This window comes from Centropristis striata, chromosome 12 (genome assembly GCF_030273125.1).
Source record: "Centropristis striata isolate RG_2023a ecotype Rhode Island chromosome 12, C.striata_1.0, whole genome shotgun sequence".
NCBI classification, from domain to species: Eukaryota; Metazoa; Chordata; class Actinopteri; order Perciformes; family Serranidae; genus Centropristis; species Centropristis striata.
In genome coordinates this window covers 16,276,578-16,304,235 of record NC_081528.1, presented here as the reverse complement: position 1 = coordinate 16,304,235, position 27,658 = coordinate 16,276,578, and positions in this window count along the sequence as shown.

Sequence of the window (27,658 nt, the reverse complement as noted above, 5' to 3'; positions counted from 1 at the left end):
CGAACTGTCAAAGTGATCATCTTCATCTACAGTATATTGTCAACTTTCAGACATGTTTTATTAGCTGTGATAAGCAGAAACATCAGTGATTAGCTAAAAAAAATATTTTCTTTTTTTACTTTTTTTCTTCAGGCATCACGCTGCCACATTGTCATATACTCATATCTGCACTTATCAAGAGGAGTGTACAAGATTGTCCTGACTGATAGGATACATGCGAGCATTTCTTCTCCTTCCCCTAATCTCCCCAGCTGTGCCCTAAAGATCCTCTTCTCTCCCCTACTTCGTAGGTCAGACTACAACCTGGTTCACCTCAAATCCTGCAACGTGCCTCTGGTGAAAAGCAAGTCTGCCACCACAAGAACAGTGAGGAGATGGTCCGAGGAGGCTTATGGTCTTCAGGGCTGCTTTGAGGTGACTGACTGTCAGATGTCTGTGAGTCACACAGAGAGGACATAGATGGGCTAGAAAATCAGGAACCTGGAAGGATTTGGTGGACTGTTGGCTGGTAGAGTTCTCCCATTTTCCCTTTTTTTGGAAATATGATGTTAATGAATTTGGCCCTCTGCTGACTAACTCCACCCTCACAGTATCGGACACTGCTGGCCAGTCAGCAGGATCTATAGGTGCTGCCTGGATGGACTCACACAGCAGTGTATGCTATGCTTGTTCCTTCATCTGCAGGCAAATCTAAACAAACATGCAAATATAGTAATTAATCCTTCAGTATGGATACAGACTGATTATATATATATATATATATAAATAAAGGTTAAGGTTCTAGACTCAAGGTTTAAATCATTTTTTGATGGGAATAAGTCATTCTATCTTTAAATTAATAAATAGTATTTAAGGTAGCAGGTATGTTCCTTCTGTTAATATATAAAGTATATTTATATTTACCGGGACAATACGAGTATTTAAGAAATCATTTAATATCTGTTGTGTCAAAGTCCAATATTCACAAAACACAAAAACAAAATGCACTCCAGACCTGCAGAGGGCAACCACACACAAGAGGTGGTAGGAACCAAAATAGCAGGAAGTGATCCCAGGGGGACCATATTCTGCTGCACACCAACTAGGAAGGCATGACACAAAATGTTTGGTGGTGGTTCAGTTGGCCCTTTCACCTGCTGCTGGAAACAACAGAAGACCACAACTCCTTATCAGATCGGAGATGCAACTGGTAGGAGAAACCCACTCTAAATTGTGAACAATATGTTCAGGTCATGCTTTTTGATGACTGTTTTGATTTAACTATTTACAAAAAATGTAACGTTTGTTTAAGTAAACCTTATGGTTGAGTATGTAAATCATTACTTTAATTGTTTACTTGGTTGATTTTGAATGACTTTGTTTGTTTTAAAGTAATGGTAAAATTTATTTTCTAGAAAAACTGCTTAGTTAAATGTTTAGTGTTTTGCTTTCAAGACTAATGCCTGTTTTTCTGTTTCTTTAAGGTTATCAACCTATTTCACAACTATTTCACACCACTCTGTTTAACCATAAATCACCAACCATCTTCAAGAAAATAAAAAACCAAAGAAAAAGTGGAAAATTAGTTGTTCCTTTGTATCCTTCGCAAACTGATGAGGCCGTTTTTCAAGTTTGGGCAAAGTTGTGGTGAAAAAAGAAGACAGAACTTGACAGTTGATAACCAACGTGGCAGTGAGGACTAGGATCAAAGGCCTGAAGTCAAGCTGTCGACGCAAAGGAAGAAAGAATTGACTGAAAACTCTTCACCATGGCGAAGGAAACTCTTGGGAAAACAGTCAAGCAACTGAAGCAAGAGAGGACCTTAGCTAAAACTGCCTTCACCAAGCAAGCCAACTACCTGAGCAGAGCTGCAGATGGCATGATCAAGCATGAGCTACAAGAGGAGTTCAGCAAGCTCAGTTCCCTGGCAAGGCATGTCAGCGACACGAATGATGAATACAGGGCTGGTCTACTGGCAGACAGTGAAGCTGAAACTGATGAAGGCGAAGAAGTCAAGCTTGGCAAGCAGCAACAGGATGAGCTTGAAAAGACAATTGAAGAGTGTGACGCGAGACTGGATGAAGTCCGGAAAGCAGTCCAATCCAACCTCTGGCAAAGGTATGGTGAAAATGAGGTAACCTCTGCAATCCAGGAAGCAGGGAACGCCTGTGAAAGAGCTCATGCAAGCCCCATCACTGCTGTCAATAGAGATGGCTATGAACTGCAGCTGGAAGGAGTGAGGAGGCTTGTCCATGATGCAATTGCAAGCCTGAAAGACTGGGAAAGATGGATCCCACCTGATCAGACGGCACACCTGGAGGGCAGAGTAAAGGACCTGAGAGGGTTTGGCAACAACCTCGAAGCCAGAAGGGCGGAATTCCTCACTGCACAAAGAATCGCAGAGGAGGAAAGAAGAGGAAGAGAGCCTCAACTGATGACAGTTCCACAGCCAGTGCTGAGAATAAAGCCAACCAGTCTACCTAAATTCACTGGGTTCAAGAGGAATTTCCACAGATGGAGGAGAGACTGGGAAAGCCTGCAAAGACAGGGAGAACCGACTGGCTCAGTGGAAGTGAAGAAGTTCCAACTCCTGGACAGTGTGGACGAGAGAATATGCAGAGACCTGCGCTTGTCAACCTACAACAGTGCTGAAGACATATTTAGAGTACTTCAAAACAGGTATGGAAACAAGGCAACAATCACCTTGGAAATAATTGAGGACCTGGAGAGGATCCCCCCTTCACACCAGCCAAGGAAGGTGATTGACCTAATTCAAGCTGTAGAAAAGGCCCTGGATGACCTCACCGAGCTTGAAAGCACTGGAGCCATCAAGAATCCCCTGGTGATCAGATCCATAGAGAGCAAACTGCCAGACAATATGAAAAGAGACTGGCTCACATTCATGGTCAATCCAAGAAACGGTGTCACACCTGACAATCACTTCGACAGCCTTCTTACATTCTTAAAGACCCAGGAGGACATTCTAGAGAAACTAGACCAGCTGGGTGTAAGTGGAAAATCTGAAAAAAAGCCTACTTACCTGGAAAAGAAGTATGCCTCCACAAAGTCCACAGGGAAAGGAGGATGTGTTGTCTGTGGGGATGAAAAGCATCGTGAGAAGATCTTCTTCTGCAAGCGGTTCAAAGAACTAAAACCTGGCGAGAAGCTAAATGCTGTTGAAAAGCTTGGAGCATGCAGAAGATGCCTCGTATGTCATACAGAGGATGAGGAATGTGTGGACACTTACCTGTGCAGGAACAGAGACTGCAATAGAGGAACCTCTTCAGACCACCATTTCTTTCTTTGCCTGAAAGGAGGATTCAAAGGGAAAGAACCTGAGAAAGTGGGAAAACCCAGCACCAGCAGGCAAGCGCTCACAGAGGAACAGGAGAAATTAATATCTGAGCTCACCCCAGGCATGGCAGAAAAATTCAGGAGAGCTTTCACCAACATGGCTGCAAAATCACACTGCACTGAAAAGGACTTACCTGGAGTGATGGACTCAAATACACGTGAGTTACCAGTTATTCTTATGCTTCTGGAAGTAACTGCCAATGCAGGACAGAAAATTGGAACTCTTATTGACTTGGCGTCAGATACCAACTACATCACTCACAGAGCTGCCAGAAGACTGAAGCTACGGAGTGAAAAGATCCCCCTTTGTTGTCCATGGAGTCGGAGGCATGGCCATGAAGGTAAAGACAAAGAGATACTCACTCAAGGTGAGAGTCAAGACACCTCGAGGCACAGAGAGAGCTCATGAGCTTATCTGCTATGGCTTGGATGAAATTGCAAAAGTTCAGAGTAATCAAACCACAACAGCTCAAGAAGTTCTTCCCTGACACCAACCTGGAAGACCTTCAAAGACCAGAGCACGTTGAGCTTCTCATCAGCCACCGTGAAGGAAGACTCGCTCCACAAAGAGTAAAGGTAGTAGGAGATCTCGTCCTTTGGGAAAGCCCTTTAGGAAAGACCGTTGGCGGAGCACATCCGGATCTCTGTGAAGAAGTGGACATGGCTCTGCACAATTCTGAGACTCACTTTGCACAATCGATGAGAACCACAGCAGTGAAGTATCAAGAAATTGCTGAGATGCAAGAATTCAAAGCTGAAACCAAAAGCACAGTTGCTGGCAGGGAGTTCTTAGACTGGTGGAAATGGGACAGCATTGGAGCAGCCTGCGAACCCATGTGTGGAGGATGCCGATGCGGCAATTGTCAACCAGGAGGCAAAGACATGACTCTGAGTGAGGAAAGAGAGCTGGAGATTATCAGGCAAGGCCTCACCTATGTGAAAGCCGATGCTCACAGTCAGGAGCCCCACTGGGACACAAAATATCCCTGGATTGAAGATCCAAGTTCCCTGCCCAACAACAGAAATGCAGTGGAGGCCCCCTTTCTGAGGACAGAGAAAAGACTCAAGAAAGAACCAGAGCGGCGTGTGGCATACACGACTCAGGTCCATGAGATGGTGGAGAGGAAAGCAGCAAAGAAACTGACCAAGGAGACCATCGCCAACTGGAAAGGCCCAGTATGGTACATCAGCCACTTGGTGGCACCAAACCCACACTCCATAACAACACCTGTGCGACTGGTTTGGAACAGCAGCCAGAAGTTTAAAGGGCTCAGTATGAATGACCTCCTCCTGAAAGGGCCTGATGTCCTCAATCCCATCAGAGCAGTGCTTCTAAGGTTCAGAAGAGGAGTCCATGCTGCCCTTGGCGACATCAAGAAAATGTACAATTCTGTGTGGCTTGAAGACCTGGAGATGCACCTCCACAGATTTCTCTGGAGAGACGGTGAAGTTGGAGAAATTGAGGAATACGCCATCACCAGAGTCAACATTGGCGATCGACCAGCAGGGTGCATCGCACAACTAGCCATGAGAGAGACAGCAAAGCTGCCCATGTTCACTCACCTGGAGGAGGAGCGTAGGATCCTTGAAGAGGATTCTTATGTAGATGATATCCTGACATCCCATAATGACCTGGAAAAACTAGACAAAACCACCAGAACAGTTGAAGACATCCTGAAGGCAGGTGGATTCTTTCTCAAGCCGTGGGTCCGGTCAGGCCAAAGTGGGAGGGAGAAGGATGCTTCAGAAAATCCAGCATCACCAGACCAAGTCTTCATTCTCCCCAACCAAATGAGAGAAGGAGACAACAAAGCCCTTGGAGTTGGCTACCTGGTCGAATCAGACAAACTGTACCTCATGACCTCGATCAACTTCTAAAAGAGAAAAAAGAAGATGAGAATGAGCCAAAATCTCCTTGGAGAAGAGGTGAGAGGAAAAACTCCAAACCCACTGACAAGGAGACAACTGCTTAGCCAAGTAGCTAGCTTGTATGACCCAATAGGCCTCGCAACACCTGCCAAACAGAAGGGGGCCATTCTGGTCAGAAAAGCTTTTCAAGAAGCTGGAGGCAAAACTCTGACCCGAGATACATGGGACAAACCTCTGTCTGAAAGACTGAGGGAAGAAGCCATCCACTTGTTTGAGGAATACACACGCCTCAACCAAATAACCTTCCACAGAAGCCTCACACCAGTCAAAAGGATTGGAGGACCCTGTGGAATAACATTCTCTGATGGAAGTGACCAGAGCTATGGAGCTGTTGCATACTTCAGGTGGGAAACCGAACAAGGCATCCTGGTCCGGCTTGTTGAGTCAAAGCAAAGCTCACACCACTTCACCAGAAGGGAGAAGCAGTGAAGGCTGAGGTCTGTGGTGCTGTCTTTGCCGCAAGACTCAGAAGATACATCGAAAAGCACAGTCGGATGCAAGTTGAACGTTGGTTCCATCTCCTGGACAGTCAAACCGTGCTGGGAGCAATCCAAAGAGACAGCTATGGGTACCAGACCTTTTTCGCAAATAGAGTTGGAGAGATTCAGAAGTCCACATCTGTTGAAGACTGGAGATGGATTCCAGGTGAGCAGAACACTGCTGACCTCATAACAAGAGGAGCAACCCCAGAAGACCTTAAAGAGGACTCTGTGTGGCAAAATGGACCAGCGTTTCTGAAGCAACCTGTGGAAGAGTGGCCGACAAAATCAGCCAAAGAGATTGCTGCGTACATGCCAAAGAAGGTATAAACAAGCTCCAAAGGAAATGTTTCACCGCAGCACTGACCCGAGCACAGGTGAAAATGGTTCCAACCTCCGCTCCAGCTAAGACTGACCAAAGCAAGGACCTGCAAAGCAGCCCAGGTGGAGAAGAACACCAAATCCAAGTCCGGAGACCTGCTGGTTCTGCTGTGAGGAAAATCCTTGACATCAGCGAGTTCAGCAGTTTAACCAAGCTGAACAGAGTTATTGCCTGGGTGTGGAGAGCTGCCACAAAATGGAGAAAAGTGCTGGCCAGAACCTCAGCCAGAAGTAAGAAAAAGGGGGGAGGGAATTCCTTCAGCCCAAAAGATCAGGTCCAGAGCCAAAGAAGCTGCACTTACCATCAGGGAGTGTGAAGATGCGCTCAGGGATCTCTTCCTTGCGGCTCAAGAGGAGGTAACCTTTCCAGACACCACACTCAACCGACTTGCTGTGTTCAGGGATGAAAACACTGGACTTGTGCTCTGTGGAGGAAGGTTTCAAATATTTAATGAGGATAAAACTGCAGTACCAATCTTGCCTTTCACATCATGGATATCCACTCTTCTAGCTCAAGAAGCCCACAATGCAAACCATGAAGGAATTGCAGGTACACTCCTCCGGATGAGAAGGAAAGCCTGGGTGGTAAGAGGCCGGAAACTAGCTCAAAAGATTGTTGACAACTGTGTGACATGCAGAAAAGCCAAGGCCAGAAGATGCCAGCAGATCATGGGTGACCTACCATCTGAGCGAATAACACCAGCCAATCCATTCGAGTACACAACAGTGGACTTATTTGGACCTTACGAAGTGAAGGATGAGGTGAGAAAGAAAGTGAAACTCAAAGTGTGGGGAATTGTCTTCTGCTGCATGGCATCCAGAGCTATGCACACAGACCTTGTCAGTGACCAGTCAGCTGAAGGCTTCCTGTTGGCCTTCCAACAATTCACAGCACTGAGAGGGCATCCAAAGAAAATGTGGTCGGATCCTGGAAAGAACTTTGTTGGAGCCAGGCCTGCCCTCAAAGAGCTCTACTTGTTTCTGGACCAGCTAGAAAAGTCAAAGCTTGAAAATGAAGCCTCCAAACACGGCACAGAATGGAGCTGGAAAATCCACCCAGCAGACTCACCTCACAGGAACGGAGCTGCTGAAGCTGCTGTCCGCACCGTGAAGCGGGCTTTGCACAATCTGGCAGGTAATGGAGTCTTCACATGGGGTGAGTTACAAACCTTCCTTTATATGGCTTCCAACCTCGCCAATGAAAGACCTATTAATGCCAGGGATCAAAGCGGGGAGGACTGCGTAGAATACGTCAGCCCAAATTCACTTCTGCTTGGAAGAACTGGACCCAGCGGAGACCCAGGGACCTTTGACTTTGAAGGCTACTCTTACAAGAGGCTAAGAGCCATCCAAAAAGAAGTTGACCGGTTTTGGAGGAAATGGAGCCAATTAGCAGGACCAAACCTGTTTGTCAGGACCAAATGGCACACGGCACACAGGAACGTGGCCATTGGAGATGTTGTGTGGCTGGCTGACCAAAACACCCTGAGAGGTCAGTTCAGGCTTGCCAGAGTCGTTGGTGTCAACACTGACAAGAAAGGAGTTGTAAGGGATGTGCATGTCAGAACCTTCCCCAGCTACCCAGTCTCAACTGTGAAGCCCACTCAAAAGGTGAAGAAGCCAGCAACCAAAATACCTGCAACAGTTCTTCACAGGGATGTCAGACGGATAGTTGTCCTGCTTCCAGTTGAAGAGCAACAACAAAATTGAAAATGGAACAGATTAGTACATTACGAACTGGTGTGACCTCCTTGGGTTGGAGAACCAGGAGGTCAAGTGGGAGGTGTTGTGTCAAAGTCCAATATTCACAAAACACAAAAACAAAATGCACTCCAGACCTGCAGAGGGCAACCACACACAAGAGGTGGTAGGAACCAAAATAGCAGGAAGTGGTCCCAGGGGGACCATATTCTGCTGCACACCAACTAGGAAGGCATGACACAAAATGTTTGGTGGTGGTTCAGTTGGCCCTTTCACCTGCTGCTGGAAACAACAGAAGACCACAACTCCTTATCAGATCGGAGATGCAACTGGTAGGAGAAACCCACTCTAAATTGTGAACAATATGTTCAGGTCATGCTTTTTGATGACTGTTTTGATTTAACTATTTACAAAAAATGTAACGTTTGTTTAAGTAAACCTTATGGTTGAGTATGTAAATCATTACTTTAATTGTTTACTTGGTTGATTTTGAATGACTTTGTTTGTTTTAAAGTAATGGTAAAATTTATTTTCTAGAAAAACTGCTTAGTTAAATGTTTAGTGTTTTGCTTTCAAGACTAATGCCTGTTTTTCTGTTTCTTTAAGGTTATCAACCTATTTCACAACTATTTCACACCACTCTGTTTAACCATAAATCACCAACCATCTTCAAGAAAATAAAAAACCAAAGAAAAAGTGGAAAATGAGTTGTTCCTTTGTATCCTTCGCAAACTGATAAGGCCGTTTTTCAAGTTTGGGCAAAGTTGTGGTGAAAAAAGAAGACAGAACTTGACAATATCCAATAATATTAGTATTTGACTTGCAACTTTCTTAAATGGACAATCTAAATCTAAAAAAGGTCATATTGGTGGCAATATTGATTCCATATTAAAATTGGGATTTGTGTGTAAGTTGCAATTCCCAGTCACTGTGAAGGTTAAGAAATATTAAAAGGTTTGGCCAAAAAATTGTCATTATAAAACTAGATTTGTCTAGCATCTATGTGTGGACAGATGGACAAAAATGTAAAGGCTGATTCACTGATGTACATATTGCTATATAATATTTGTAAATATGTGATAGAATCAGACCAAAAATGTGTGTGGATTTGTTCATATTGACTCCGGTAACATGGCTGCAGCTTAAAAATATCCCATTGCTAATATAATGTAGACATTGCCCACAGTAACATACAGTTAACAAAACTCACCTGCTTCAGGCTGTGTTTTGCTGGATGTGGTGTTGTGTCATACTTCATAAAATATAAGCACAGTGTAAATAAGCTTTATTTAATTTGACTACAACCTTCATTTAGTAACAAGGTGTAACTGTACATAAACAAAATAATTACAACAATAAAAAAAAAAATTATCTAAAGACGCGGTTCCCATGATGCTTTGTGGTGTTCATTGTGCTGTTTCTGCTTGTTTTTTGTCATAATGTTCACATTCCAGCGCAAATTCACTGTAGTTGTGTTGATGTCAGGGTGGTTTATATAGGTCAGTCACTGTGTCTGATGTTTGTGTTGTATTGTTGCACCGTGACCATAGTGGAGGGTCTTGTTGTTGTTTTAACAATGTGTTTCTTAGTTAGCTGGCATTGTATTCCTGCCTAAAATAAACTGTTGGCAAGAGGCAGATATCTCTGCCTCACCACAATAATAACATAGCATTGTATCAGAGACCACAAATACTTTTCCGAATTTATATGCTTCAGAGAGTGGTGTAGAATGCAGATTAGAAGCCCTTCTCTAGCAGCTGCTTGAGGCTTTTGCAAAAATGTCCTGAGTGCATCTGGACAGTAATATAGTAGATTAGCCTAATACTGTATGAGCAAACACATGCAGCTGCCACACACAGAGGACAAACAACTGCTGCACTGACAACAAATTATTATCTACTTGTGATTATAATAATTATGCATTCGTAAAAGAAAAAAACAACCTAAAAGTATATCGTTACACATGCCCAAAAAGACGGGTAATTATTTGTCCATATTGGTCAACAAATTTTCAGCCATGTCAACATTTTAGGTAGGACAAGGAACAGCACACAACCAGCAGCAGCAGTTAACCAAATAGCAGCAACAGTTAGCCAAATAAGTTAAAAGGCTTCACAATTTCAGGTGATTCATAAACATCCTGAGCAGTTAACATAACTTCATTATTTAGCATTATTAGTTTGTTTTTCTTTATTTCAATTTAGCTAGCTAGTACAAATGAAACGTCTTTACAGGGTTGCCGCAGGGTTTTAAAAGGTATTTAAAGGTAGTAAAGAAAATTAGCCAAAAATAAGGTCATTAAAAACTATTAAAAAGGTAATAAACATCATCTGAAGAGGTATTACATTTTCAAACCATCCGCCAGCAGCAGCACTGTCCAAAAGGCTGCGACGGAGCCACAGACCACAAAATCAAGCAGCATCAAATTTGCAAGCTGAGGTTCGGGAGTTTCCGCTACACTCATTTGTTAGTAGTGCCCTGGTGCTGCTATATTATGCCCGCCACTACACTATATGGACACAAGTATATGTTATTTATATTTTATTTACTTAATTCAGGTTTTTCAATCACAGCCCTTGCCACAGGTGTATAAAGTCAAGCACCGAGCCATGCAGTCTCCGTTTGCAAACATTTGTGATGCAAAACAGGTCATTCTGAAGAGCTCATCAACTTCAAGTGTGGTACTGTGATGGTACTGTGTGGCAGGAGCTTCATGGAAGGGGTTTCCATGGCCGAGCAGCTGCACACAAGCCATACATTACCAAGTCCAATGCCAAGCATTGGATGGAGCGGTGTAAAGCACATCGTCACTGGACTGTGGAGCACTTCAAGTTCTGTAGATTGATGAATCACGCTTCTCTGTTGATTGTCGGTCAAGTCTGGGTTTGGCGGTTGACGGGAGAATGTTACCTGCATGTCAGCATTGTGCCAACAGTGAGGTTTGGTGGAGGAGTGATAATGGTATTTGGACTGTTTTTCAGGGGTTGGACTAGGCCTCTTATCTCCAATGAAGGGTTATGTTAATGCTTTGGCATAACAAGACATTTTGGACAATGCTATGCTTCCAACTTTGTGGTGACAGTTTGGGTTAGGCCCTTTTCTGTTCCAACATGACTGTGCCCCAGCGCACAAAGAAAGGTCCATAAAGGCATGGTTAGATGATTTCAGTGTGGAAGAACTTGACTGGCCCCCACAGAGCCCTGACCTGAACCCCATCGAGCACCTTTGGGGTAAACTGGAACGGAGATTGCGAGCCTTTTCGCCCAACATCAGTGCATGACCTCATAAATACTCTACAGAATGAACGGGCACAAATTCTTCACTTGAGACGTCATGACAACTGTTACAGCGCAAGCACTCTGTTAGCATCAATGGCATTTCTGAGTGAGGTTAGACTGCCTGCTACAGCTAATACTAGCTAACATTACTGGAAGAGAACAAAGCACACTGCGACCAGTCAACCTCCACTTATTGCCTGGTTGCATATATTTACTAAGCGTTACGGTAAGAACGTGTTAGACCCACCTTCAAAATAAAAGCAAACACGTGTAGCTTTCAAAATAAGAGCACATGGATGTGTTAGCAGAGTCCACCATGGAATTTTCAAGAAGACTTTCAAAATATGATGCCTTAAATAATACATAGAAGACCCCTTATTCTCCTTTACAATAATTATGCAATGATTAAGATTGAATAGTGGCATTAGAATGTGCGAGAGGCACCAAATTTAGGCTTTTAGGGCAAAAAATTTATCAGGGGGAGCATGTCCCCTGACCCCCTCCTTTGCACCATTAGTGGCCTCAGAAAATAAATCAAATGGTTCATGAGGCTTTGTTGGCACTTCACTGCCTTAAACATGCACTGCCCACAACCCCTGATTCTCAAAAAAAAAAAAGGAGTCAGAGGAGTAAGAGGTTAAGAAGTGATAAGCATGGTCTGTTGTTGTGAGAACAGAGTCAGAGGGGAAGGCAATGAATTAGGTGTGCTTAAGTATCCTATTTTTGTGTGAAAGTGGAACGTGTTTGTTTCCCAAACTAGTATTATAAAACTTCATGTAACAAAGCAAAAGCTGGTTTCCATTAGACGATCATGAGCAATTTCACCTAAATGAAAAAAAAAATTCCACCATTAGTTTGTTTGTCTGTTGTTCGGTGTGCATGTTTCACATTCCTAATGGAAATCCTATCTACATCCTTATTAATTAATCAATTAACGGGGGAATTATTTGTTTTTGTATTTTCAATCAGAGGAAGGTGGGTGTGCATGTACTACATGCTTTTTTCTTGTTCACCAAAACATCCTGTTTACAAGCTGCCTTTCGTAACAGTAAGACCACTGTCTCCTCATTGTTTTGATAAAAGCCCAATATGAGGCATGAGCTAACAGATAAAAAGAATTGTTTTTCTTGGAATCCCATTATGATGTGTAGTCAGCCTCATTAGGTCGGTTTAACTGTAATAAAAAGATGCTGCTTATTCTTATGGTTGAATTATTGTGTATTGAATGAAAGATGTATGTACAACTGGGCATTAAGTTAAATCTTCTAAATATTGGGTCCTTCCTGTACTGTATTGTGTGTTTTGTTTTCTATTTATTCCAGCATTCTTACCAGAAGGCATCAAGGTAAAGTACTTTGCCAATGACTTATTGGATGTTGAGGAGAGAGATGGAGAGAGGGGAAGAGAAAGAGCACTGCAGATTTGTCAGTAAGGTTGCCAGCTGAGAAGTTATCTACTCTCTCCTTCAGGAAAGTAATCAATTCCTGCTTCTTCTGTTATAAAACAGCTTCACACTTTCTCTTCTGCAGATTTACTGACACCCTCAGCCATACACTAAGCAGTTCAGGTCCATCCAAATATAATTGATATGTTTTTGGGTTATATTTTTTTTTAAGTGGAGTCACAGATGGTTGGTTGAGAACTACTGGAAGTTAATGTAACTTAAATTGGCTGTATAGGATTATTAAGGAGACAAATGCAGTTTTGCTGATGTGCTTATTTTTGCCATCATTTGGGTGTCTGCCAACTGAAGCTCAGCAGAGGCTAGGTAATGCAGCAGGATAATGACCCTAAACATCGGAGTAAATCTACTTTGCTAGAATGGCAAAAAAAAGGAAATCCGCCTTTTGGAGTGGCCCAGTCAGAGCCCAGACCTCAATCCAATAGAGATGCTGTGGAATGACCTCGAGAGCTGTTCACACCAAGTAGGTTAAGTCGGCTAACAGTGGATGTCCTTTCTCTTTCTAAGAATTGACTAGGTGTTGAGCAACAGTAGTTTGTGGCTGTGGGGGGTTGCCAGTGACTGGTCGTTTTACCCACGCCAGTGGTCTCTACTGCATCAGTACCCACAGCAAGTATTAGAGTAAACCTACCTTCCCTGATTAAACCTGTCAGGTCAAGGTCTAGGTGGTGATAGTTGTCTATAAAGCGCACTGCACGGTGGGCTGGTGCTCTTTTTCCGTAGCCCATGGTGGACTGACTGATCTGAAACGACATGCTTTCAGTACTGCGGTCACTCCATCTGCACTTTAAATTTTAGTGCGCAATTACATTGCACTTTACGGTAGCCCGTTTGTCAGCTGCATGACTCCAAAATAGCCATTCAATTGTATTCATGCTGCTCCAATAATATAAGTACATCAAATTGTTATCAGCAAACTCCACTGCATTCCTGAAGACCAGGTCCCCATGTGTTCAGGACATTAATTTCATGCCTTTTTACTCTACCTATTTGGAATTATGGAATGCCATAATCTTCCAAAATGGCCATTCAATTGCATACATGCTGCATTTTAAAAGCCAACAAAAGGAGTAAATCAAATTGTTATCAGCAAACTCCAGTACATCTTTGAAGAACAGGGCCTAATTGTTATTCTGTATGAAAGTGAATTGCTGGATAATAATTTGTTTTCCATGTGTTCATGTCACACAAAAATATGCATCTAATTCAATTCAGGTTCAAGTCAAATCGTAAAAAAATAATTTCACTCTCAAAAAAGGGGCTAACATTTTTCACCACGCCAGGATGGGTGAAGGCAATCGGGCCGGCCCTGCCAATGAGGTGTCCCTTATTTATTTTTCGGGGAGTTGGCAACCCTCAGGTCAAGTACATGCTTGAAAATAATATTGCCAAACCATCATCTTCTAGTTGGGCTTCCCCATGTTCGCTTTTCGCTTTGTCAATAGCGTCACCAAGCTGGATGCATTTCCACTTCCTCAGAGGGATGACTGCATTGACCAGGTTGGATCTGCGAAATTTGTAGGTAAATTTAATTTGCTTATGGGCTTTTGGCAGAACTGACTGTTATACGTAGGTATGGGCAAAGATTCACAGGCACAAGTCGCAACAGAACACAGTAACCGATGGAAGCCAAGGTGGGTACACAGTAGCACTTACACACACACACACACACACACACACACACTGTTGAATACAGACAGCATTTTCTGTCAGATACACTGCCAAACATGCATATATGCATACTCAAAGACACACTGGCTAAGAATGGCTTCTTCCCTGTCTAACTTACACACAAAGACAGATTGTACAACCAAATGTAGTGTGGAGACAGAGACAGAGAAAGAAAGAGGTGATGTTGAAGGTTCAACTCCAACTACAGTATGAGGGCGGATTTTGGAGCAGACTAGTAAGTATGTTTCTGTCAAAACCTTTGAACCTCATTCCCTTTAGTTTTGCTTTCCACATAAGCTCTAACCAGACTTACTGTCGGTCCCTCAATCTGTCTGGCTCTTCATTGCTCCATAGTTACCACCATCCAGGGAGAGGAAGCAGCCAAAAATAGAAATGTCATGAAGCAATCAGTGTGAGTTCACACTATCTTCAAGAAACCCAATATTAACCTCAATCTTGTTACTTCCATGTATTATTTTACAGAACTAATTTGCTGCTGTTGTCATTGTTATTTGCTAGACATATTGAATATATGAGTCAGAGTACAGAAGAAAGGCAGAAAACGTAAGGCCATTTGTCAGGTGACAATTGTGTTGCTGAAACTGCATAAAACGGTATGCTGTCCTGTGGAAAACCTCCTGCTTCCTTCCCTTTATGCCCGTCTCATTTGCAGTACTTTTGGTCCATCCCTAATCAGTACCTTTCTTGTTCTTGTACTGTGATGTTCATGCCATGTAGGAAAGATGCAATTTGTCTGTTAAGAGTTATGGTATTGAATCTCCCAGCTCAGCTAAAGATCTGGCAGAGGCAGAAAAATGGAGAAAGGTACAGTACTCTTACATGGACATTTTCATTTTAAATTGCTTCCTGACGGCGGAGTTGATATAATCAAAGTTATTGTATTGTTTTTTGTTTTTGTTACTGTTTTTTTTCATTACCAAATACTTTTTCAAATTAATTTCTTAATTTTGTCATTGTGCAACTACTCAACCTGCATCACTGAAAGTGTTTTTTTTTTATTTTATTTTTTTAAAAACGAGATTCTCCTAAGGAAATCTAGTTCAAACATGGACTTCACAGACAAAAAAAGTCTTGACCACTTCACCTCACTCGAACAGGGACACTTGCAACCTAACATAATACTTTACATACTGTTTTATGCTCCTCTCTGATAAAAGAAAAATGTCCTGCTAGTACCTTGCGATGACCTCACTGGGCTGTGAGTGGTTCAGAAATCAGTGTGCTTTTTTGCTAAATATTCTACTAGTTTCCATAATATATCACTGGAATGTGCCAAATTCATTAACTGGCAAGCTTAAGCTCAAATGATTACTTAAATATTTATATCAAAATAAACATCTGATTCATTATTTGTCAACTGTGTTACAGACAAAAGTTGCATCATAGAAGACGTAAATTAAATAGTAAAGCATTTGATAAAACATTTGTTTGCAAGTTCTTTAGTCTATTCTTCAGTATGTTTATGGCTGCTTGTCTAACTGCTTTGAAAATATGAATTTTGAGCTGGATAATGGATATTCTATGGGATAGTATCATCAAGGAGGGTTTTTTCTACATTAATCCATATTACGTTGAGTTTAGAGTTATTCAACATTATTATGTCGGACCTTACTCTGTAAAAATGTCCCCCATCATTTTTATTACAGTTCAGCTAACATTAAAGCAAATTATGTCACAAAAATCACATGTAACACAATGTTCTTCATCTTCTTCATCTGTTCTTCCTCTCATTTTCCCCTTTTTCCTTCAATTCTTCCTCCTCTCCTTCCATTCTTCTCTTTGTAATTTCTTCCTTCCATCCTCCCATCATTCCTTTAACCCTCCCTCTCTCTCCCTCCCTCCCTTCACCCAAATTATTGAACAAGTAGTGAAACAATGGTAAAAACTTCTCATCTTTCAAAGATCTTTCTGTCCTTCCACCCTTCTTTCCTCCTTTTCTGGAAGAGAAACAGCTTTTGGCTCCAGCTACTCTAGTGTGTGCAGTGGTTTGTGTTGAAAAAAAAAAGAAGACACCATAAAATGCCCCTTCACAAAGCTGAAAAGGGGTTTCTGTTATTCTGACATGAAAAGTTGACTATTTACAGTAAAAATAGATATAAGGAGGAATAAAGGAAAGAAAAAGATAGAAATGAATTCATGATATACATTTATGTCCTATTTAATTATAATTTATTTAATTGAATAATTATATGTATCAGCTCCATCAGCTTTCATTTAGTTAATCATACACTAATCATTGATTATTTATTACTTATTTATGTATTTATGCTTTATATTTATTTATAAATCTTAACTGGGTCTCCTTACTGTTCTCTTTACTAAGTAACAGCACCCCCAAAAATCCCACTTGTGGCAGTAAATATATGACATCACTATATTTTTTATTTAGGACTGAGCTTACTAGCATTATTGTGAAGTTACTTTTTCCTGTCGAAGTGGTTTTACTGCCGGTCTGGAAACGGGGACCTTTCTCCTGCTCATCTATTGGTTGTTGATTGGGTTTGCGATCATATCAAACACGTTTGACCTCAAAAACACCTCAAACTTGATATGATCGCAAACCCAAGACTTGGAAAAGACTGATATGAAACAGCACAGATTACCACCTTACACTTAACGATCAAGATGACAGGAGCGCGCTGTGACTCCAGTAAAACTCCTAGATTTACCAAAGACTTTCAGTTTTTAGTCTGGGACTGTGGAAATCGTTTGGTGTAAGCCCAGCGTGAGAAAACTAAGGGAAAAAGGCAAAAACCAAAAGGGAAGAAAACTACTAAAAACAAAGAACCACTCCAAAAAGGAAGGGAAGAAAAAGCTAAAACTAGTGACAAATAATCAACAACAACAAAATTGCTCCACAAGGAGGAAAACAAAAGGCTATGACCTGAAAACTAAAAACACTCCAAAAGGGAGGAAAAACTACTCTGGTGAAAAATGAACAATAACGCCCAAAAACCAGAGGCTCGGCAAGAATCTACGAAAATGTATCCTAGAAACAAAAAATCACTCCAAAAGGAGGCTAACAAGGCCTATGAAACTTAACAAATCTACAAAGCCATGAAAAGGTACAAACAAAAAAACAATATGGCAATAAAGAACTTACTAAGAGCAAAAAGCAAGACAAGGACTTCACATGGACTGTGGCTGGGGTGCACGGCACAAACAAGACACTCTGGCACAAGACAAAGGGAGACGCAGACTATTAAACACATGAGGGTAATGGGGAACAGGTGGAAACAATCAGGAATCAGGTAAGACACTCAGACTGGTGACATATGAGGAAGGGCGTGACTTCCTCTCGTGACCTGAAACGAGAGGAGAATTTTCAAAACAAAACAGGAAGTAGTACATTTTCACTGCTGTGACACTGTTCACATTTCTTTAATAACAAGTTGTTCCAACTCATCACTTGTATATTTAATCTTCCAGGTTCTTTTGTTCTTTCCTGTTTCTTTTGATTTCAGACAGTTCACAGTTCTGAAATTTACGAGAGGTCACAGAAGTCGGAGCAGGATCATTCTGAGTATATCCTCATGCAAACAGAATAGGACATCATCCCATACTGGCCATGCAAATCGGTTGACTCCAATTCGATGCATACATTTGACCTCAACATGAGTTTCACTTGCCCCTTCTATGATTACCGGACAAAAGTCAGTGTCATATTTCAGAGCACACCACTGGCGGATGATATCCAAGTTTTGCCATGGAATTTCTGTCTCATTTTGAGCATTACTCTCTTGTGTGGGTGCTGCTGCCTCGCCCAGGAAGGTAAAGGTTTTGGTGTTGTAACATTGACATTCCAGGGTCTGTCTTGTTGAGCAAAGGCAGCTCACATCATGGTCACTGATTATTCCCCTGGTGACTGTGACTAGATGATGAAAGGTATGGTTGGTGGCATCACTGGGAGACCAGCTGGCATGTTCTTTGTGGCTTTATCTACATCGTCCTCACTTCCAGCTTCACTTCCTACTTACAGCTTTACTGAGGTCTGTGCATCAGCCAATTTCTTGAAGAAGAGCTCAGCGTTTGGTATGTCCACCCCTTGGCTGACAAGTCTGTCCGCGGTCCTTTTGAGGAGCCTCCAACTCCATCTGGAGCACCCTTGCCGTGAGATGCCTCAAAAAAGTTCCAGGTGCCTGATTGGACCCCATATTCCTGCAGCTTTGTACAAAATATTAAGAAATTGCCTTTCTGTATTGTGTGCACGGCCCATCACTAAGAAAATGTACCACAGTTACATTGGGTTAGGCAGCCTGACCAGGTTCAGAATTGGGTCAAGATGGGTCCATATTGCTGCGGGGCCTTTCTCTTTTGATGTGCCAAAGCACACATGCTCTTCCACTCCCCCGATATGCAAAACTCCAGTGTGAAGTATTGCCTTCTCCTAGTTTGACGCAAAGTGTAGAGTTTGAATTTCAGAGAGGTACTTACAGGCATAGGTTTCTGAAAAATCTACATGAATTAAGCATTCATGGTCTTTCGTGGACTTCTTTAGATCGCTGTGATAAGCAAATTGCTGTTTTATGTTAAAGAGGGGCCTTCTGAAGTTTTTAAGTTGACCTTGGAAGAGATCTAGCAGGGCATCTAAAGTTGTCTCTGCCTTTTTTTTTCGCTGTCATTTTGATAGGCACTTTCTCCTTTTCACCTTCCTTGTTCTTTTTCTCTCTGACAACAGTCTCAGCTGTCCACTGTGTGATAAAAACACTTGCTTGCATATCCCCCTCAGTTGCAACCAGTGATGCCGGTAACGCGTTAATTAGTAACGCGTTACTCTAATATGACCACTTTTTTCAGTAACGAGTAATCTAACGCGTTACTATTTCCAAACCAGTAATCAGATTAAAGTTACTTATCCAAGTCACTGTGTGCGTTACTATTTTTTGTCATTTTCCTTAGTAAAACGATATATTTGCTTTCTTCTTGCGACTCGGGGAGCGACGTCGATCGGCGGTTTTGCAATCTATTTTGCGGGTAAAAATGGGTTTGGGTGGGTGGATAAAATTGGGCTGTTTTCGGATCAGTTCTGCGGGTTTTTGAAGCCGAAACACGGGCACTTCAGATCCTTTTTCTGCGACCCTCTGTTCAGCAGGCAGCAGTCTCACTCACTCATTCACTCACACACACACTACAGCTCTGACTGACGTGCCCCCTAAACTCACAACAGACACTCCCACTACCTTCAGGCTACGTTAAGTCAATCAGTAAGGATGACTATATGGCGCTTTATATCCAACACAATCATGATCTAGTCTGTCCTTAGCCTACAAAATAAAGTTTGAGAAATGTCTGCATGGAGCACAGCTGCTTACAGGTGTGCAGCTGACAGGTGTGCAGCTTACAGTGACAGTTTCCTCATCGCTACCTGAGCCACCATCCGATCCTCCTCCTTCAGGTTTTGCCCGTACGCGCCCGGTATCTCATCTCTTTCTCTCTTGCGATTCACACAGCACAGCTGGACAAAGTGGTCTATAACTGCCGTTTATATGCAGCAGTCAATATGATCGCTATTGGCAGTCCGGGGTATAAATGCTCAGAGTTTGTTTCATTTTAATATATTATTATATATAAGTTGTAAGCTTCAGAAACCATCAAACACATATATTTAGGAAAAGTCGCCGACTGAGAGACATGTAGTTTTAATGTAAACGAAGTTATTTATAAAAGAAAAACCCAAACGGTCTGTGAGACTGTCTTTATTTTATTTTTTATTTTAAAAAAAAAGAGAGTATTTATTTTTAAGAAAGTCAAGAAAGACTGTCTTTATTTTATTTTTTATTTTAAAAAAAAGAGAGTATTTATTTTTAAGTAAAGTCAAGAAAGACTGTTTTTATTTTATTTTTTATTTAAAAAAGAGTATTTGTTTTTAAGTGAAGTCAAGAAAGACTGTCTTTATTTTATTTTTTATAAAAACATGTATTTTTTTCAGGAAATTGTTTTTAAGTTTGTACGTTACTGTTAAAAATACACTTCCAATAAAATGAGTATTGGCAATTTAAAACTGGTTGTCATTTTTATGTTGAGGCGGCGAGGGGTTGTTGTCGGCAGCTGCTGAATGTAACTAATAAAGTAACTTGTAATCTAACTTAGTTACTTTTAAAATCAAGTAATCAGTAAAGTAACTAAGTTACTTTTTAAAGGAGTAATCAGTAATCAGTAATCTGATTACTTTTTCAAGGTAACTGTGGCAACACTGGTTGCAACTGGAAAGTCTTTGTCTTTGTAGTTGGGACATTCATTGTACATGCATTGCTTTGTTGAGTTTGAGTCACAGGATATTGACTCCAAATCAGTGCTCTTCACAAGTTTGAGAGAATATAGCTTCTCCATAAGAAATTCAATCTATTGTCTAAACCATTTTTTGTTAAATAAATCTCTACCTTGACATCCGAGGCTCATCGTCAGAACTCTGGGTGGAGTAACCAGGCTCTCTATCGTTCTTTCTTTCTCTGGCCTGGCATTGGCCTCTTCTCCAATACTTTCTTTTTCTTCTCTTCTCCCTCTCACTCAAGGCTTGAACTTCACCTTCCCTAGCTGTCTGTCCTCATGGCACTTTTCTGGTTGCTTCTTTAAATTTGCAGCCCTTTTCTCACGATCAGCATCACGCTGGGCCCTGTACTGGTGCTGCTTCTCAGCAGCAGATAACCTCATCTCTCCAGACCATAAATGACGTTGTTTTAATGGGCTAAAATTACATATGTCATCAGGGAAGTTTAATTTCAAATCACTGAAATATATCAAAATGATCCATGAAATCATTGTTTAATATGAGTAGTCTATAGGTTGGAATGGGAAATATCTATGATGATGTTGTTAATGTAGTTGGAGTGTAAGGTCATTCCAGTCATTTCCAAGTCCAAGCAATTATGTAATTACTACCTTATTAAACTTTTATATATTATCATTTAATTTCTGTGCAGTAACAATTTAATCAAGTTAATGTTTTAAGCATAAATAAGCATAAACCCAGTAAACCCTGACAACATTGTCAACCGTGTTATTCCCAGTTAACTGTATTAGACTTAATGGGTAACATGGTGGCATTTCCTCCATTTCAGGCTCTACAACCTTAAACATGTCACCATATGACATTTATCAACTCATAATCAACAAAATGTAAAGAAAGTACAGAGAAATATAACATCAAAGGTAAATACACAAGAAAATGTTGATTACATGGTTGATGAACAATTAATCCACTCCATATGCAGACAATCAATTTGATGGAATATTGAAGAGGAGGAGCTGAAACTTACCGCACTGTCTTCAGAATTCCCACCAAAAAGGGCGTGGCATCACACTCTGTTGCTTATTGGAATTGGAAGCAAACCATTGCTAATTTATAGGGGTTATATAAAAGGGTAACATAGTTGACAAAGATTTCTCGGACAGACACAAAGTGAATAATTTAATGTTTATTAAGGATTCGTATAGTTTATTAGTAAATTATTATTTTTGAACAAATAATGCTGAAAACATGTCAACATGTCTTCTAGGGTGAATTTTGAAAAGCAAACCTGAAATGTATGAAATCTGACTGCACAAAGACTGCAAATTATAGTATATAATTTGCATTTTTTTTTTTGCTAAATAAATTAAAGAACTTGTTAACTTTCTGTATTAAAATAAAGAGAAATATCACCCAACATAAAATTGGTCATTGCTTGAAACGAATATTTAGTCAAATAGATAAATACACCCCATGGACATGGTATGTACCCACAATTATAGAATCACTCAGCCTTTTTGATTAAATGTGCAGGTGATTAAATGTGATTTTCAGTTGTGAAGGAGAATTAGCAGCAAATTTAACATATCTACATATAAATGTCGTTTTTGGACCAAAGTTGACAAGATTGGATAAACTGGACCTCTGCTAATGCAAAGTTTTTGATGGAATATTATTGATTACTGGATTACTATGAGGCTTCAAAAGTAAGTTGCGTCATCTTTGTAATTTGTTATTGGTCTGCCAGAGGTGTCGATAAATTTGGCTGTTGTTTTATCTTAAAATGTTAAATAGTGATTTTTATTAATAGAATCACAAGAATCTTAGCTTTTCAATGATATGTAGCATGAATATCAAATTAAACACAGTGGTTTTGTACAAAAGCATAACAGTGTATGTCGAGTTATTGGGGGTTTCAGCTGCCTGAACTCGACCAGGCTTGGCACAGAGGACGCAGGAGTCAACTCGCTCAATTTAATCCTTTTATTTAATTTGACTATTGTCACTTTTCTGGATTGTCAGCAGGTTGATAACCTCAAAAGAGAAAAACAAACAGAAATCAGATTCAAATCTATATTATATCATGTCTTAAAATCAAACAGAAATCAGATTCAAATCTATATTATATCATGTCTTAAAATCAAACAGAAATCAGATTCAAATCTATATTATATCATGTCTTAACAAAACCATAAGTGGGGAAATTAAGGGATACATACCAAAAGCGTCTCTGTGCTCCAGTGAATCAAACCACACCCAGGGAAGACAAAAGGCCTCCCAGGTGCTCACCCAAGGTTAATCACCCTAGTGCTTCTTGCTCTCACTCTGAACACAATCACCAAGTGAACACTGGGCCCTCTACTGACCTCTGGCACACTCCAATCACCACATCCCCACAATAAAAATAAAGAGAATGTAATGCATAAACCCAACACCTCCCACTTGAGCTCCTGGTTAATGAACCCAAGGAGGTCACCCTAGTCTTTCTGGAGTCTATCCTAAAGTTGCTCCTCGATGGGAAGCAGGACCACCAGGCGTCTAACATCCCTGTGAAGGGTGGTGAAGGGGATTTTGGATGACAGCCTTTTTGTGTCTTTTCTTTGCTCATGCCGTGTCCCTCCTTTTCTGACTAGAACAGGGTAGCTTGGAAAAGTCCTCACATTCACATCCCTCACAATTCCTCTTCGGTCAGGATTTACACTGACAACTCTGCCCAGCTTGTATTGGCCTCTTAAAGCATTTTGATCTGCCAGCCACACTACATCTCCCACCATGACATTCCGCTGCTTTGTGTGCCATTTGTTCCTGATGAACAGGTTAGGACCAGCCAGCTCACACCACTTCTTCCAGAACCTGTTTACTTCTTGCTGGATACTTTGAAGTCTTTTATACGAGTAGCCTTCAAACTGAAAATCTCCTGGATCTCCTTTTGGGCTGGCCCGACCAAGTAAGAGAGTGTTTGGGCTGACATACTCCACATAGTCTTCACGACTTTGAATTCTGGCATCTATGGGTCGTTCATTTACTAGATTTGCTGCCATGAAGAGAAATGTCTGGAACTCCCCCCATGTGAATACTCCATCACCACCAAGGTTATTCAAGGCCCTTTTTACTAACCGGACTGCTGCCTCTGCTGCTCCATTCCTGTGGGGGGAGTCTGCTGGGTAAATCTTCCAAGACCACTCTGTTCCATTTCCTGCAGCCTCAATTTCAAGCTCAGCTTTGTTCAGTTTACTTAAGAACCTTCGGAGCTCCTCTAGTGCAGGTTTGGCCCCCACAAAATTTGTCCCAGCATCTGACCACAGCTTTTTTAGGTGTCCTCTGAGGGATGTGAATCTCTGATAAGCCAAAAGAAACCCTTGTGATGACTGGTCACTGACAACATCGGTGTTAACAGCTCTTGAAGCCATGCAGCAGAATACGATGCCCCAGACTTTCAGTCTAGTCCTCTTCTTTGTCTCATCTCTGACCTCACATGGTCCGAACAAATCAACCGTTGTGAATTCAAATGGATTTGAAGGACTTACTCTTTCCAGTGGCAGCTCACTCATAACTTGCTGACATTGCTTGGCTTTGATCTTCCTGCAGATAACACAGCTGTCGACCACTTTCTTTGCAAGTCGTTGACCTTTAATCACCCAGGCCTTCTTCCTCATCCTGAGAAGTGTTCCTGCCACACCTTCATGGTTTGCATTGTGGGCCTTTCATGCTATCAACACAGCTATCCATGCTTCATATGGTATTACTGGCACTGCAGATTTGTCTTCAGTGAATATCTGAACTCTTCATCTCTGTATACTACCAGTCTGTTAAGAGCTGTAACTGGGAAAGTCTCCCCTTCTTGAGCTTCAAGGAAGAGATGCTTGAATGTATCTTCCCGTTCTCTCACTGTCAGTATTGTTAATTTATCTTTCACCTGCCCTCTGCCTTCATCCTTTATTTCCAGCCATTTTTTGGCAGCTCGCTGGACCCAGGCAACGACGTTGACTAGCTTGTCTAAGCTACTGAATCTCCTCACCTCCACAAGACTCTTTCGCTGAGAATCAGCAGGTGTTTCCTTCAAGATTGTGGGGATTGTTTTGTTTTTGTTTGTGGTGGGGCCTTTAAAGCTTGATTGAGTGGTTGGTAGGGGTTGCTCTCTTTTTACCTGACTTCTGGTCACTGCTGCTATGAAAGCTTTTCTCTGGAGCTTGTTTACGCTCTCCCTGGCATGAGCAACAACTTCCCCAGCTGACTTTTTAGGCCAGTCCTCCAGTGGCCACCTGAGAAACTCTGGTCCGTGTTGCCACACAGATCCTTCCCTCAGATCTCTTGCTGTGCTTCCTCATGTCATTATATCGGCAATGTTCAGTTCTCCAGGAATCCACCACCAGTCTTCCACAGGTCCAGCTTTTTGGATCTCACCCACACGGTTTGCAAAGAAAGTCTGGTACCCATAGCTCTCTCTTTGGATGGCGCCCAAGACTGTTTGACTGTCCACTAGATGGAACCATTTCTCTACCTCCAGTCTTCCATGTCTCTCAAAATACTTCCTGAGCCTGGCTGCAAAGACTGCTCCACAAATCTCGGCCTTTACCGCTTCTCCCTTTTGATCCAGTGGAGTTAGCTTGGCTTTTGCTTCCACAAAGTGGACGTCAACTCCCCTCTCTGTATTCCACCGCAGATACATCACCGCTCCATAGGTTTTATCACTCCCGTCTGAGAAGGTGATTCCCCATGGTTTCCCTTTCCAGTCAGCTGGTGTGATGCTTCTGTGGAATTTGACACGCCCAAGCTCTACATATTCTTCAAACAGTTTAATTGCTTCTTCTCTTAGACCTTCTGAAAGTGGTTTGTCCCAGGTCTCTCGAGTAATCTTTCCACTTCCAGCCTCTTGGAAGGCCTTTCTTACGAGGATTGCCCCCTTCTGCTTGACCGGTGTGACTAGACCAATTGGGTCATAAAGTCCAGCTACCTGACTTAGCAGCTCCCTCCTACTTAGTGGGTCAGGTGTCCCCAGTCTCACATTCTCTAAGTTAAGATGCTCACCCAGTCTAACCTTTCTTTTCCTCTTTGAAAAGTTGACTGATGTCATCATGTACAGCGTGTCATCTTCCATCCGATAGCCAACACCCAGGACCTTGTTGTCTTCATCCCTCATTTGGTTTGGAAGGATGATTGTTTTACTTGGTGCTGCTGCCTCCTGCTTTTGTGGGACTCCCTCTGCAGCGACCTGCCTCCCACTTTGGCCTGACCACACCCAAGGTGAGAAAGAAGCTTCCTGCCTTTAAAATGTCCTCCACTCCTTGTGTGATCTTGATTAGTTCCTCCAGACTGTTGTGGGATGTTAGGATGTCATCCACGTAGCTATCCTCTTCCAGGACTCTGCGCTCCTCCTCCAGGTGAGCAAAGATGGATAGCTTGGCCGTCTCACGCATAGCGAGCTGTGCAATGCACCCAGCTGGTCGGTCCCCTATATTGACCCGTGTGATGGCATACTCCTTTATGTCTTCCTCTGGCTTGTCCCTCCAGAGAAATCGGTGCAGATGCATTTCACGTTCTTCCAACCAAACTGAATTATACATCTTCTTGATGTCACCAAGGGCTGCATACACACCTCTTCGGAATCTCAACAGGACAGCTCTAATTGGGTTCAGAACATCTGGCCCCTTTAATAGAAGGTCATTCATGCTCAGACCCTTGAATTTCTGGCTGCTATTCCACACCAATCGCACTGGGGTCGTTACTGAGTGAGGGTTTGGTGCCACTAAGTGGCTTACATACCATACAGGCCCCTTCCACTTTCTCCTCATCTCCTCAGTGAGTTCCATGGCAGCACGACGTTCAACCATCTCATGAACTTGGGCTGTGTATGCAGCTTTCCACTCAGGTTCTCTCTCCAATTTCCTCTCTGTTCTTAAAAATGTGGCTTCCACTGCACTCTTGTTGTTGGGGAGTGAGGCAGGATCTTCAATCCATGGATACCTTGCATCCCAGTGTGGTGAGTTCATGTGAGTATCCTCCTCCTTGATGTACGTGAGACCTTTTTTTATGATTTCAAGCTCTTTTTCCTCTCCCAGGGTCATTTCCTTCCCTCCAGGTTGGCAGTTTCCACATCTGCATCCTCCACATCTCGGTTCACAGGCTGCACCAATGCTCTCCCATCTCCACCATTCAAGAAACTCACGATTGGTGGCTGTTGTAAACTTTGCATTGGCCTGGTGCTCCTTTTTCAGAAGGGAATCCTCAGGCTCTGACATGCCTCTGATAATCTCCTCATATTTGACAGCAGCTGTTCTCATGGACCGGGCAAAGTGTGTTTTCGACTCACGCGCTGCTATTTCCACATCCTCAAAGAGATCAGGATGTGCTCCACCAACTGTCTTCCCGAGTGGACTCTCCCACAAGACGAGGTCCCCAACCACTCTCATCCTTTGAGGAGCAAGCCGTCCCTCTCTGTGGCTGATCAGAAGCTCAACATCCTTTGGTCTTCTCAGCTCCTCCAGCTCAGCTTCTGGGAAGAATCCTTTTAATTTCTCAGGCTCTATTACTTTGTGCACCTTGGCGATATCATCCAGCCCGTAGCAGACCATCTCATGGGCTCTCTGCTTGCCTTTGGGTGTCCTGATCCTGACTCGGAGAAGGTACCTCTTTGTGTTCAGTCTCATAGTCATCCCACCAACTCCATACAAAACCAAGGTCACGTCCTCACTCCGTAACTTCAGTCTGTAATTTTTTGTCAGATGCCAGATCGACCAGAGTTCCCACCTTCTGTCCTGCATTGGCGGTGACCTCCTCTCTGCCATGTCAGGGGTAAGCTCAGACAGAAAACTCTCCTGTTCTTCGGTCAGTTTGTTTTTTCCCACACTGCTTTTCCTGCTGTCTTCAATGCTGAATTTCTTGCATCTCCCGACCGGGCAGAGTTGGTAATGGTGATCATTACCATTACCAACTCTGGTTACAGTCTCTGGTTACAGTCTTTATTCCCGCACAGGTAGGTGTCTTTGCAGAAACTACTGTCCTCCTCATGCAATCCCAGGCATTTCTTGCATGCTCCTAGCTTCCTCACGGCGGCTCTCTTTTCATGGAGTTTCAATCCTCTAAATTTTTTACAGAAGAAAATCTTGTCATGATGCCTCCAGTCATCACACAGGCCACACACGTCCCCCATTCCTTTCTTTGCCAACTTGGTGGA